This window comes from Cryptomeria japonica, chromosome 5, assembly GCF_030272615.1.
Source record: "Cryptomeria japonica chromosome 5, Sugi_1.0, whole genome shotgun sequence".
NCBI lineage: Eukaryota > Viridiplantae > Streptophyta > Pinopsida > Cupressales > Cupressaceae > Cryptomeria > Cryptomeria japonica.
The window spans coordinates 180,925,066-180,940,698 of NC_081409.1; the positions used below are offsets into that span (position 1 = coordinate 180,925,066).

At 34.2% G+C, this 15,633-nt stretch overlaps 1 long non-coding RNA gene across 2 annotated transcripts; it reads right to left on the reverse strand.

The window, feature by feature from the left end:
• Positions 1 to 3,801: 3,801 nt before the first annotated feature.
• LOC131027115 (uncharacterized) lies at positions 3,802 to 6,614 on the reverse strand. 2 transcript variants are annotated; one of them, XR_009372425.1, is made up of 4 exons: positions 6,269 to 6,614; positions 5,142 to 5,634; positions 4,311 to 4,369; positions 3,802 to 3,956 (listed from the first exon to the last, which is right to left on the reverse strand). It is a non-coding gene; the product is annotated as an uncharacterized LOC131027115 (long non-coding RNA). The 2 variants fall into 2 exon arrangements; XR_009372424.1 differs by having other exon boundaries at positions 3,802 to 3,959.
• Positions 6,615 to 15,633: the final 9,019 nt, after the last annotated feature.

The window sequence follows — 15,633 nt, forward strand, 5'->3', positions numbered from 1 at the left end:
GAGGAAGAACATAATGATGACTATGTTTATTGTGGTTGCATTCTCAAGAGGACTACCATTTTTTATTCCAGCATTATACTATGTACTTGAGAATAGTATGCATGCTTACATGCAAGGGGTTTATTTCATTATGACTGAATGGAGGTTGATGTTCAGCCTAAGGGGAATCAGGGGAATCAGCTCATTCATTGGAATTGTGCTTGTCAAAGGTAGAAGACATTTTGCAGTTTGTTTGTGACCTTATGCCATAATGTTTTTTTAGAAGTCATGACTTGCAGCATGGATTTGGTACAACTTACAACCATATAGTTCAGTCACTATGTATTCACATGTCGAGAGCTGCAAGTTATAGAGCTTACAAAGTGTCCCTTGTGTCTTGTGTATATCTGTCTGTACATTTCCCAGTGTTCTCTTTTTGGTTTGCACCCTGGAGAAGCCTTGGATTCTAGCAGTGCTCACAAGGGGCACTCATTCCCATGCAGAGCCAGTGTTCACCTCTGCTCAAAATGCAAAATTTTGTGCTCATGGATTTGTCTTCAGGTTATGTTTGGGAAATGGGATAGAATAAAATTTTCTGTTTTGGCTTCACCTGATGTGATTGTTGCCGATTAACTTGTAGCATCTTGAGGACAAGTTTTGGTTATTTTGTTTACTTGCAGCCAACAGGGGATTTATTCTTATCATTCTATTTACTTGTAGTAAATGAAGTCTGTTGTTGTTGAAAGTAAACTTGCAACAAAGAAAATTTTGCCTCTCTATTGCTGCAAGTTGATCTAAGGTCAACTTTACATGTTTGTGCCTATTGCGATGGCCTAAATGGACAGGTATGATGCAGATTAATAGTCATTTGGTATGCATTTTGTGGGCGCACCTTTCCTTGATGTTACAAGGATATTCCATGTGCCATTAAGTATTATGATTTCTGAAAAGTTTTGTTTTTGTTAAGCTTTTTTTTAAAAATAAAATATTATATTTGAAGGGATCATTTGGTATGCATTTTGTGGGCGCACCTTTCCTTGATGTTACAAGGATATTCCATGTGCCATTAAGTATTATGATTTCTGAAAAGTTTTGTTTTTGTTAAGCTTTTTTTTTAAAATAAAATATTATATTTGAAGGGACCCATCCATAAGCATGGGGCTAACTTTTTATTACATAAAATGGTAAATGACCCTCGCCCATATCATATTTTGAAAGATGCTGAGAGAGATGCCATTACTAACTTTTAAGAGACTACGCTCTTTTTCTTAATGTGAATGGCACATGAAGATTCCTATAAGGGAAGCGTGGAATGTAGAAAATGGACAATGTGGAAAGTTTTGTGTTATGTGGTGAGTGGGACAAGGAGGTGTTATCTTTAGTTCTACTTTTACTCCTGGATCTCGTGGAGTTTGAGGACCATGTGTACATATTAAGCAGATGAATGAGTTTTATATGACTGAATTTTCATGATAACTAGGTGCTACATGAGCTAAGGATATTTTCTCTTCTACCACAAGGCATGTGTTTAGCTCCTTTTTCCTAGGGAATGTGACCTACATCCTATCTTGCAGCTATTAGTGTGGATTGAATTGAGATCTGATTTTTTGAGTTTTGGTGGTAGCTGGAGGTAGAGTATTATTTTAATATCTTGTTTTTGTTCTCTATTGCTGCTAATTTTTTAGATCCCTAAAAATTTGATCTACTGAAAAGGGCTTTATAAATTGTTTGAAATTCTTATCCTGCTACAGAATTGCCTAACATCTCATCATTTGATTTGATTGTGCACCCTCATGACTTTGTTTTGGCATTGATTTTTCTGATTTTTGGCTATATACACATTTATACTGCAAAGGATCCAAATGCACAGCAAAATCAGATCTTGGATGGGATTTATGGCTACAAGTTGATTACTTGGGCTTATTTACAGTAGGAGGGCACATTTGCTGATGCCTAGAAAGTATAAAGCTGATTTTTTTAAGGCTTTAACCATCATTTGGCATTCTTCTTTTGTTTAAGGGATGAGATTTGACTTATAATCTAGCTTTTCTCAAGATAGGTGGCTGCATAAACGAGAAAAGATGGATATGACGAGGCATTTGAGATAAGATATGGGCAAAGTGACAGAGATTATTGTTGCAAAAGGGCCACCTAAGTAGCTTTACAACAGAAGTATCCAATTACCAACAAATTGGAAGAATGGAAAAGGAATTTCGTAATATTTCTTTACATATGTTATATTCTCAGATATATGCATAAAAATGATATTGTAAGGACTTGTAAATTTTGAATATTTTAAAAACATAATATTTGATAGGCAAAATAGGCAGCGTTAAACCATAAACTTACATTTGTCTAAAGTAAATTTCCATGAAGCAAAATCTCTAAAGAGATTCAAGTTTGACAATCAAGAATCACTCATTCTGTCCAATCAGGTATCACAGAGATCCATTATCTAGACACGTTTTCAGAATGTGCAAAAGTATAATAAGTGTCCCAGCAATTTATTAACAATACAAAAAAATATGGGTAGGGCATGGTTATATCAAACCTCCTGGAAGGAGACAAAAAGATCATGTAAGTATGGTATAAGTATTCAAAATTCTATAATTATGACTCATGACATGAGTTGTGTCAAGATACAGAGACATAGAGTAGCAATAAGTTAAATTGATTGAACATGTGGGAGAACTGTAACAAGTTTGAAACAGCAGCCATAAATTAATTGCACAAAATGATGCAATTTTTAGTCTCGGGGTCAACATAACTTCCAAGATACATGGAGCTCATAGACCTTATGGTATGTCATCTCTAGCTTAGAGAGCTCAAACAGTACACGTTTTAATGTTCCCATCCAGGAAGGTGTTATTCAATCATCCCTAGAGATCACCTTTAGTATCCATGACTAAATAAAAGATTATTAGCTAGTGTTACATATTAGCACAGTCAATGCAAGTGCTAATTGCAAAAAGATTTTTTGTAAATCTTATTTAAAAAACATAGACAACTAAACAAGCTATTAAATTCCTTATCACACATACTTGGCATTCAACAAATCAAGAAAACTCGGACCTTGCACAAAGTTTCTCAAGATCCACACTCTAAATTTGTTCACAATGTACTCTTCTTAAACTATAAATTAATATTTCATGATCTTTAAGGACCTAATTGGAACCTCAAAACAAAACATTTTTCACATTTACCATGCAAACCATCAGAATCTGAACAATACACATTATGTAAGACCTTAATTAAACAAAAATATCTGAAAATAGCTAAGGAAAATAAGTTCAATAATCATCCACATATTACCTGTTTAAACAGCATACAATCGCAATCCAAATCTTATGCATCCCTGGAGATCTAAACCAAATCATAGCTGAAAATAAGCTCTACATTTGTTTGCAATTTATCCTACTTAAATTACAAACCCCTACTCATTCATGGAGATATAAACATGAGGGCTGAAAATAAGCTCTATTATAATTCACAATTTGCTCTATGTTAACTATAAATTGCCAAAATGCAATCCATACACATTCTTTAAGGACTTGATCAAAAAATTAGCTTCATATTGTTTTCATTGTACACATTCTTTTATGCCATACTGAAATAAAAAATCCTACATCCAATCCCCGTTCTTTCTTTAAACCTCACTAATAAATAAAGTAAAAATTACAAAGACAAAAACTGTTCAGAGTTTTCAATTGCTTATGTATAAAACCTGTAATTAAGTGGTTGAAAACTAAATAAGCATATCAGCTTACTAGATATAAAAAAACTTCAACAAATAGTGAAGAGATCTTATAGGTTGACCAAATATGCAGAAATCTATGAAAAACAATTCAAAAGGAATTACAAATATGCTCTTCAAAAGCCAAAAGCAATGCTTACCATCACATAAATGGAAGTTGTTGCTCCAGCCAAAAGGACTCTTAAAAAACTTCTAGTGGCTATAGCATAGATAACCAGAGGATCTGCTGCAAGATAAGAGAATGGCCAATCAAGAAGATTAACAACCACCACTGAAACAGTTACAGAAGGCCTATCAAGGAGAAATGCAGCTGATGCAAAGATAATTGCATGCATTGAAAATATACTTGGCAAAAAACCTATGCAAATGAAATGATTCAGCATTCAGACACCAAACATAAAATGTATGATTCCATATTTTGACACCAAAAATTATTTTTAAGAAGTAACAATGAGAAACAATATTTGTATAGGTTGTACTACCTATAAAGCATCCATTTTAAAAAGCAAGTAGAAAATGGTGGTAACTGCCAACCTTTAGTGATATTTCCAAGACACGGCAACTACAAGAGATGTACCTAAAATTATGGATGCAAAATCAAGGATCAGCTTCATTGGGAAGAATATCGCCACCTACCTGCAACCACCACAATTAAAATTATCATATCATTCATATGATTAAATTTTATGAATCCAAAAACATCTATTACAAACTATATCTCTCCCTACTTCCAATAAAGAGAGTATTACTTTTCCTTGTTCCATGCCAAATCACCATGAAGCTAGAACACGTATCAATGCATGCAAAACAATATGTAAATATAATCATAAAGTAAATTTAGAGCTACAATGGATGCATCAAAATTCATCTTCTTATTAATGCTTTCAATGATAATGGTAAAGCTAAATTTTGTTGAGGAAAAGAAATTAAAGAAAAGGTTTCCACAAACAAGGTTAAATTTCCTAAGGAGATAAATACACTCGTTAGCTTTTTAATCATAATAAAATAGATGCCCAAGGTTTTCCATCAGATTCATTCACATTTGCAATTATGTGTTCTGCTAAAACATGAACAAATTCCATAGAATTTGACATCATGGCTGAAAATTGCAATTTGTCATACAGTTAACCACTTGGATCGTATTAATTTCATTTTCACTGCTTTCTCTGACTTTGACATACAATACCTTGAACTTGGACTTTACAAAAGTTACACCCGGTGTATATGACCCGATATAAAGACAATAGAATTATGCAATTAACATAGCTTAAAATATTTCTAGAAAGCTAAGTCCAATGTGTTAAAGAAGCTAAAACAGAATAACAAGTAATGGCAAACATATCTATTAAATACTATACTCTATAGGCATATTTGAGTACCAAAGATTTGATCATATGGGAAATCATACCTCTAGAGACTTCATTTATGGCAAACTCAAACCTCCCACAGAATCTTTCCTTCAACTATTAGTGACTTGAAATCATATGAGTCCTTGGCTTTAGCTTCACACTGGAAACATCCCCCACATGCACACCCTTTATGTGAATAAGACTTAATAGAAGATTCACCTTCACATATGAATCCTCGCAGAGATATAGCCTTAATCGGAGTCATATGAATCGATATAATTATTTATCAACCAAGAAATAAATGGGAAATGATGGGATCAAATACAAATTCATTAAAGGCTGGTGCACCCACAATATCTATAACATGATATTTTAGGGCTTTTCCATCTATTGCCTATTGTACTAAGCTCCTCTCTTGACCATACTTATGATGATAACAATACTGATACAATCTATATAACCCAATCCAGTCTTCCGCCAGGATGCCTGTACCTTACCAATACCGTCACCAATCATATTCCACCTTGAAACATCATGCTATGGCTTGTGAATCTGTGATAGGCAAGCATTAATTCATAGTCAAGAAAAACCGACACATCATCCTGTATCAGTCACACGGTCAAACATCAATTGCAAATACCATAGCCTTCATCAAGGAATGATTCAGGAGTATTTCTTTCTAGAAGCAATTTATTATTATGAAAGATGAAAGAAATCAACACCCCACTTCGATCTAGATATACCCAACCACAAAATATACAACTTAAATCCTGACAATGCCCACCTTCAATCTAAACAACTAGCTAACAAACAAACCCCAACCCTACACCCAGAAAATACTTCTTAAATCTCCATAACTGAAAGAGGGAAAATAAAATGCTCCCGTTTCACAGACAAACAACAAGAAGGCCTAATAAACAAGACATGCCTAATTCCATACCAGAAACGCAACATGATTCAACAAAACAATCACAACAAATCACCATGGAACTTGCAAGCAGAAAACAGGGTTGATGGCTTAAGAAGACACGCAAAAGAAAATAATAGATGAGATTGCAGTTGTGTGCTTTCTATGATCCTCGTATACCCTGTGACCCTGTTTCTAAATTATGCAATCCACAGTCACCCAATAATCAAAACCCAAAGACTAAACAGGGAATGCTTTAAATGCAGGGTACTATTGTACCTGAATGGCTCAACCCATGTTGCTTTCATCGGAAAGCAAGAAAACATTACTGTTTAGAGAGACAATGTAGTGATAGAGCTTCAACATTGGCAGAGATTATTTCTTCCTCCACGAACATCATCCAGGCCCGTCAAACAGAATTATCTTGTTGCCGGCTGCTTCCAAGGATGAGGAGTCCCTGTGAATCTCAGAAAATGAAAAACTAAAAGCAGAGGTACGATTAAAAGTGCCTCTGAAACCGAAGAAAGGTACAAATTCAAATACGCTCTCAAATTAGCCGTTTGATTGGATTTGGACGAGATGTTTCGAAACAATCAATTTTTTGCCCGTTAACGCTTGAGGTGGCGATTTGCTTCTATTTGGTCCGCGCCATAATTTGCTCAGCATGTTTTATATGTTTTATAATTTGATTCTTACGTTTTTTATAAATAATAATAATGTCTTTTATAGTCCACAATGTCAATCATCTATGTAAGGGTCTAAGATGGGTTAGAGCAGTATGGGACTACCTCGTACTTCTTGTGGAAGGTACCTAACTGCACTACAAATGAGGTGTACATACCTTACCCTCTTGTAAGATTTGATTTGAAGATGAGATTATGGTTAATTAGATTAATTTAATTATGTTTTTAGTAGCGGAATAAATTATGAGAGTTTGGGGGGGGATTAAATAGTGTGATTTTTTTAAACGGCGTGATATAATTTGGTATAATATGAAAGATTTTTTAAATATTTTTTATAAATAGAAATAATTTATGAGGTTTTGGATAAAAAATAAAATCAAAATTAAAGAAACAAGTGTGGGCCAGTATTTGTTTTATTGTTACATTAGAATTTTGTTAGATGATGTTGGCTTTAATTTTTATTCATAGCAAGTATAAGTGCAATTAATATAATTGAAATTGATGAACAAATGATTAGTGATATTTATAGTCTACATTGCAAAAAAGTTATGAAATAATATTAGGAATAGGATCTAAAATAAAAATATTGATAAATTAAGTACAAGAAAATTGAACCCTAATATATTATTATATCAATTATTCATATTTTAGTTATATTTATTAGTAATATTTAATTTATTTATTTATTTTAGTTTTTGAATAATTCTAAGTACAATCTTATCGCATTCCTAATTCTAACTTTAATCATAATTATAATATTTTTAAGATTATAATAATTAATAATAATCAAGACTAAAATTTTAATTTAATTAATAATTATAAAATTAAAATTAAACAATTATTTTAATTAAAATAATTCTATTTAATAATTATTTAATAAAAATTAAATAATTTGAAATTAGAAAAAAAAATTATTAATTAAGACCAAGATTATAATGTAATTGATGTAAGGAAACTTGCACCCAACTTTATGACAATTTTCACATAATCCAATTTAGATTTTAATCAAATCAACACATAGAATCCACATGCAAAGAATAGACAACATACCCATGAAAATGTGATACAAGATATATCCTAGGAAAATCCTCATGAGGGATAAACCCAGCCTCCAAAAGCATCATCCACCATGTATTATCAGCAATGCCTCTATTACAATACAACTATGGAAAACTCAGCCATAACCAAGCACTCCATGTGACCAAGCAAGAATCCACACATCCCATGCCATGCTTCCTCCCTTCACAAATGCTAACATGGCTAACTGACCAACCCAGACAACTAACCCTGTGGTGCTTTTATAAACACAAGCTCCCACAAAACCACCAAGTGGTATTACATCAAAACCATGTGCCCAAAACCATGTGACAATAAAATATAATATTTTTTCTACCTACCCTTGACCCACATTTAATATTGGGTACTTCATAACAATTACATTCCTCGTTGTTAAATAAATGCAATATAATAGTACCAATATGTCAATACAACTCATCAAGTGGTTACAAGAATATTCCAAGGAAATCTCTACATGTTGCACATCCATCTAGGTGCTCACATGTGTTATACAATAGGATATTACAATATAATTCCATCTCCACCTCACACAATAATAAAGTAATACAACAATGAAGCATTATTATGCAAGGTGTACAACACCATTTTCCCAACAATTGATAAGAAGATTTGTATACGTATAATAATGATTAAAATTTTAAAAATAATAATCAATAACAAAATCATATTACTATGTTTTTTATATTATGAGAAATAAAACAAGGGTGTTGTCCCTTATACAACCATAGCCCAAGGGCGTCCAAAGTTAAACAGCAAAATCAAAACATGTCGAAACAGCACAGCCATAGTTGTTTGACAGTAACCATAACTAATCAGAAGGAAACCATAAACTATAGTAACAACTAATAAAGAAGATCACCATAATAACATATAAAGTTTATCAAAGGAGTCCAACTCCTAGAAATAGAAAACAATAAAAGGAAAGACAACTAAGCAACTAGACATTTCTAATTTTTTTAACCCCTTGGCCAGCTTGTAGCGGGGTGTTGTTCCAATCCTCAGTTAGGAACTTGAATTACTCCCTATGAATACCCTCTTCACCCACCGTATTGCTAAGAACTTTTTCCTACATGAGACAAAGAGAAGTAGCAGAGCTATGCATGACTTTGAGGTCAAACTTGCAAATGCTCCCCATCTTTGATCTCCTCCATAAAACCCCACATGAAAAGCATAACAACACCCAAACATCATTCAGTCCCTTGGACCAAAAAATATATATATCATGTAATCAACATGGATATAAGCCTCTCATAACCAAGAAGATCAAACTAAATATTCATTCCCAAGCTTGAGGAATACGCCCAATAAACCATCTTCCAAACTAATATCAATAATTGTCACCATCATAATAATAACTCAAATGCACAAGGAGATAATCAATGCCATACATCTCTCAAATGAACCCTCCAGAACTAAATATCTCCATAGTTGAAGATCCATATCTATGAAAGATAAGCATAAATATAATGCACCTGAAAAAAATGATGGGCCATACCTCTCAAGTAGTAAACCGTTGAGTAGATCAAGAGTGGGGAATGAGAATGCTCATCCAAGATATCCAAGTCATCATGACTCATCTAAGAACAATCTCCTCTCAAGTCTATACCAAGTGAATACTCCTTGGACTTCCTGCTGAAACCATCAACCATCTCAACACATGTCTCTAATCACAAGAGAATACCAGCATCACCTATGTCTTCGAGTATACATGAGTACCTATAACCAATCAATCCATGCCAAACTCCAAATGCAACATAGCACCACCACAAAGTAATCAAGCAAATAATCATGTACCCAATACAAAGAGAAACCACGAAGATCAATGTCAAAGCTCCAACCATAGAATCGAGAACATAAGCATGACAAAATGATCTAACCATCTCCTCCAAAGAGATAACATGCTCCATATGAACATATCAAATAACCATATCATGCCAAAACTCTAATCTAGAATCAAGAGTGCATCATGACATAATATCAACCATCCTATCAAACAAGGATAATATGTCAATGAAAGCATAAACCACACCTTAACCAAGGACTCCTTGAGCCTTCAAGATGTCAACATCCTCAAATTTCATGAAGGTCACCATCTCCTACAAGTGTACCCGCAAATGTGAAAGACCCTTCTACAACAACGGGATCTAAGGCATCCTCCAAACATCTACACACTAATAAGATCATCCACCATCCAATGGTGAATATACATCACTGCTACAAGTTCCCACTGAACCATGATACCAAGCTCTCCATAACATCGTGATAACCATCTCCTAAATGAAGATCATCCAAGTCTACACACATACAACTGAAATGTCAACAATATCAAGTAAACCATGAACTCTATCTCAAGAAGATACAAAACCACCAACAAACAATCAGGATCAAATCCTAAACCGCCACATCATCACTGTCAAAATCTCCCACTAAAAGTGTATATAAGTTATCCATGACATCATGATAAAACCATCATCTAACATGAGAATTAACCAAAGCCATCTAACAATCGAAGAACTCAAAACCGACATCATGAGCTCTCAAAAGTCAAAGTAACCATGATCCTCAACACAAGAAGATACACTGTCATAACCAATCAGGAATCCAAAACAAATCATCATCAATAAAAGCACTTGCATATCCAACCATGTCATGCCAAAGCCCCTAAACACAAGGAACAACCATGGCATCATGATCAAATCCATGAAATAAGCATCTAACTCTCAATGTGTCCAACTTGTCAGCATCACATAGTCAACCATATAGGTCCCCCATCATGACTATACCTGGTAACAACATCTCTCCTCCTCAACATGATAGAAAATTAGCGAACTAATGACTAAGCCAAGCCACCAAATCTGAATATGCGTAAACAGTGAAAGATCTATAGGCATAGACAACCCATATCCAAGCTATAGGTGCAATCATGTAAGTATGGACTACCTACAACACTACATGACTTGTAGAACCAACAATGCAACATACATACTCAAACCAAAACTGATAACCATGTCAACATGAGAGAAATCAAGATACACCATCGAGTATACAATGACATTAAATCAAAATCTCCAACATGTATCATGCCATAAACTCATAATGTCACCATAATCAAGAGAACCAATAAACAACTCATATCAAGATATTAGAAAATAAATCATGTCAAACCTGCTCCAAATCTAAACCTAAGTGTAATGCTCTCCAAGAGCTTTTCATCGAATATTCGAAGTCCAAAATCTGACTATGTATGCTCAAGTTATGACCTCTCAAAGTCATCAAGGTACCTGTCACTTCTAGCTGACATTTAACTACCCAAATAGAAAAAACTAGAAAAGCTAATCATATGTCTATGAAGTACGTTGAGTCACCTTTCCAATGACTATAAGAAGTCGAAAAACTATCATCATATGCTCGAGTTATGCCCTGTAGAAGATAAAATGTCAATTAGGCTACATGCAAGCAACTGGATCCCCAAAAATTTTACAATATGCCACAAAAATTAATTTCCATTTTTCCCATATGCCAAATAAATAATTTTCAATTTTTTATATCCAAATGGAACCCACTGTTCAGGCCCACCCACCCTATATCTCTGGCATATAAAACATTTAATTGGTAGACAATTTTTAATTTCAAAGTTTTTATTTAAAAAACAAATTTAATTTTTAATTTTGAAGGGCGGAATTTTTAAATTTTGTTTGTTAAATTTTTATTGGGCTGCTTGTGTGATGTAATTCTCAATGCACAACATTGACATCTGCTATTAGTTCTTGGAACTCATTTTTCCTAGAACTCAAAGAAAAATACAAGGAGATTTTTCTGCAAAAAGGTAACTGGGACTTTCATTTTTTTTGTCTGAAGATGTGTATAGGTATCATTGTTTATATCCTTTGTCCTTTATGGAAAAGGGGAAGAGAATGAGAGAATGATATATCTGGAAAAGGAGAGATAATAAGAAGATGAGATGTTTGGCTAATGGGGAGAGATTGTAAAAGGTGAACTTTTGAGAATTTTGAAGTATAAGTAGCTAGAAGGAGATTGGCAAAATATTTTTGTTTAGCAATCTTTTTTTTTTATTTTGCCATCACTAACAAAGGGGGAGATTGTTGAAGCTTTTTCATTGATGAAGGAGAATGTTTTGCTGGCTACCAGTTGTCATTGATGTCAACATACTTTTGTTGTCTCATTTTTTCTTGCTCCAATATTTTGGTGATTTTGTCTATCATGTTTTGCTTTGCATTTCTTCATAGTTACAAATAAGGATTTGTGGTTTGGGTCGTACACATGCACATCGGATGTACCTGTATTCTAGATTTCACATGGTTTGGATCCCCAAAAGATGAGATATTTAGTCTAGTAATTCAGTATGTTAGTTTCTCTATTCCTCCAAAATAGTATAGTTGGTTTTTACATCCACGGTTCTTTAATTGATTGATTATGACCTTGCATTTTTTGGACATGGTTAAGCATTAAGGGTAATGTGTATATCCTAGTTGGCTTTAATTTTTGTTATATCTTCGGCTGACCTATGCAAGTGAAACATATGCCATATATTTTAATAGTATGTAAGGCATGTGTGGTCAACTTGATATATGAACCGGTATATATATTAGATTCTGTGGGAAGTGATAACTGAGCCAAGTTCTGATGTCGGTCATAGATCACATGCAACTCCAAGCAACGGATGATCGAAGATCAAAATAGCTAAATGAAGATAAATTTGATATGAGAAAAAAAAATAGAGACAAGAGAATCTGGAGAAGACTCTCATCAAGCTATCAATGAACTAGTGAAGGTGAGAGTATAGTGCTTATTATTGTAAAGGGGAAATTTTGATTTGGCAATTTGCAACATAGAAGGAGAAATCACCAAATCAATTTTTACTTTTATGGGGGAGGTTTCCTTTACATTCAAAAGAGGGGGGGAATCCACTAGATTCAATCACAAATCAGATAAGGATTGAATACTAAGTGGATTGATTGATTATAATGTGTTTTTCCCTCTTTCATAAGTTGAAATGCTAAATTACAATAGAGTGCTAAAATTGAAAACAAAACTAAGAAAATACTAAGTTACAAGTTCAATATTTTGGCGTGCACCTAGATCTAAAGAATATCAGCTAACTTGGATCTTCCCTACAAAAATGCCCAGAAAAAGCAAGGACCGTGGCGTCGCCTCTTGGTCCTCCGAATTTTCTGCACGTCGAAAAAGGTTTTTCCATCTTTATGTCTAAAGCTTATTTCCAGAATTATAGTTGTGAACCTAATTCCTACACATAGAAAGAAAGGGAAATAGGTTGGGAATAGGGGCTTGCCTTCGGTCAAACCCCGGTTTCAAAATTAACTATGAAATTGAGATAAATGTAATTGAAATGGCTGAAAAGAAATCTTCTTCGTTAGAGGGAGATGCTTAATTATAATTGAAAATGAAATGATTATACCTCATTGTGAAGTTTTGCTTGCCTCCACGTGGAATTAGGGTTTCATGAAATAGGATGTTGATCTCCACTTCAATGCTTAATCCTTTATTTTATTGTTGCTCCAAGGCTTGAAGGAAGACTAAAAATTCTCAATTGCTCTTGAATGCTAAGTAACTTTAAGTATCAAGAAATGCAAGAGAGAACCATTGAGCGAAGTGTGTGCCCCCACGTTAAAGCGATTGCGTACACCTTGTCAGGAGCAATTGCTTTAAGGTAGGATACACCCAAAAATAAAAAGCATGTTATCACAATAATTTAGTCCCCAAGTGAGGACAAATCAAAGGATAATGATCACAAAACACAAAACATGAGGTGGCTACACCTAAATTTGGATTCAGTATGCTTTTTATGATAACTCATGTATACCATGTATATATTATGCATAGAATTTCCCTCATCCTCCAAAGAAAGGAAACCGACATCGAAGAAAGGGACACATGTGTCTTGTTGGCAACAACAATGAAGGAAGACTGAGAGGGGGGGTCAATCAGTCTTCACTAGATCAACTAACTTAATCACAAATACAAATTTGATAAACTACAGTAATAATAAAGATAAGTAAGTTAATAGAACAACACACAATACCAAGATTTTGACGTGGAAAACCTGGTTAAGGGGAAAAAACACAGTGGGAACCTATCCACAGTAAGATGATACTCTACAATAGTATGTGAAAAAATTACAATGGGGAATACACATGCATTCAAGCACACTACCTAGAGCTCACTGCTCAAATACAATGACCTGGAAGGCTACAACTCTCATGGAAGTCTCACTGACATACAACAAGATTCAGACTACAATACAGAAGAAATGAATTGAAAGAATAGCATCTCCAAATGTCTAATTATAGTTCCGGTTAAGCACAAATGTCTTCTCTACAACACTAATCTCTCCTTAATCACAACGTCGAAGGATGAATCACTTGATCGCACATACACCTCTCTCTAACAATGCAGACACAACCTTGATACCAAAATACATGACAATATCACCTATATATGCAATTCATCAACCTTGATAACAAGGTCGGCTAAACCCTCAACTAACAATTACAAAATTAAATCACATGGTACAAAGATCGAACACCAAACCAATATAATGATTTACATGACATAACATGGACCTAATTCAAATTCTCAAATGCTTAACTCCATTGAAAATCACGTGAAGAACAACTGCAACCCGCCACACCACAATAAATACTGCATTATAACACGAAAATCATCACCGGTTCATAGAAACCATAAAAAACTTGCACAACGATCAACGCGGATCATGAAAAAAAATAGGAAATGACTAAGAAACACTAGCAAGCACGTTAGAATCATCAGAAATAGTTGTACGAACACCACTTATCAAATCTTCATTGATCAACATCTGAAAGCAAGAACACAACCAATCAGCAACTATCACGAAGAAAGATAACTTGCAGAGCACCAAATTATGAACCATCTAAAATGAAGATACACAAGACCATTCCAAACATTCTCCCAAAATCTCAGCTCAAGATCTTATCACACTGGAATATATCGAAGGAAATACTGAACTCTGCAAAAGCACTGATCAGATAAACAAACTGCAAAACCGGATCATATGATATGATCAATCTACAAACATCATAGCAATTCACAGGAATATGCTGACATGAATGACAACAACATATCCTAGCAACAACAATGTCCAACAATCTCCAACATGTCTTTTGAGTCAACATGGGAGAGACCAAAAGAGATCTCAATGCTTTGCATCGTCCTCAAGTAGACAACACTAAGGAAAACAAATAGAAGAATGGAGAGACAAATAGAAGAATGTCACAAACAAGCAAGAGAGGAGAGAGAGAGAGATAATCTAAATGTGCTTAACGAAGCTAATCAATCATGTCGTCTACCCCCAATCTTTCTCATCATTATTTCGGGAATGTGGACAACATGCAAGAGGAGCGACATCAAGAACGGTAGATGGAGCTATCACAAGTTCCAAACAAGGACCATGCTCTAATGATGGATCATTTTGTCTGTTACTAAGAGCTAGGATTAATGCTTTTGAAAATTTCTTAGATAAATCATTGTCAATATCAACATATTCATATTCATCATCAAAAATATTAGGATTAACATTATCATCATTAACAACATTCTCACCTATTTCTTCATCATGATTAATTAAAATAAGAGCTCTAATAGGAATAGAACTTGAACCATCATTTGTCTTAATCATTTTGCATCTTGGCGAATTAGGTTAAACATCCTCATTAGGAGAAAATGGAATCATGTCAACAGTTGGTGTTTTAGGAGAAGAAATGGTTTGGAAAGCAAGTTCACGAGCTCTAGCATGACCTCTTCGTCGGTGTTCTCTTGCACAATGGTTTCGTTTAGTTTTAGCTGAAGGTTGTGAAGGTTTAGGTT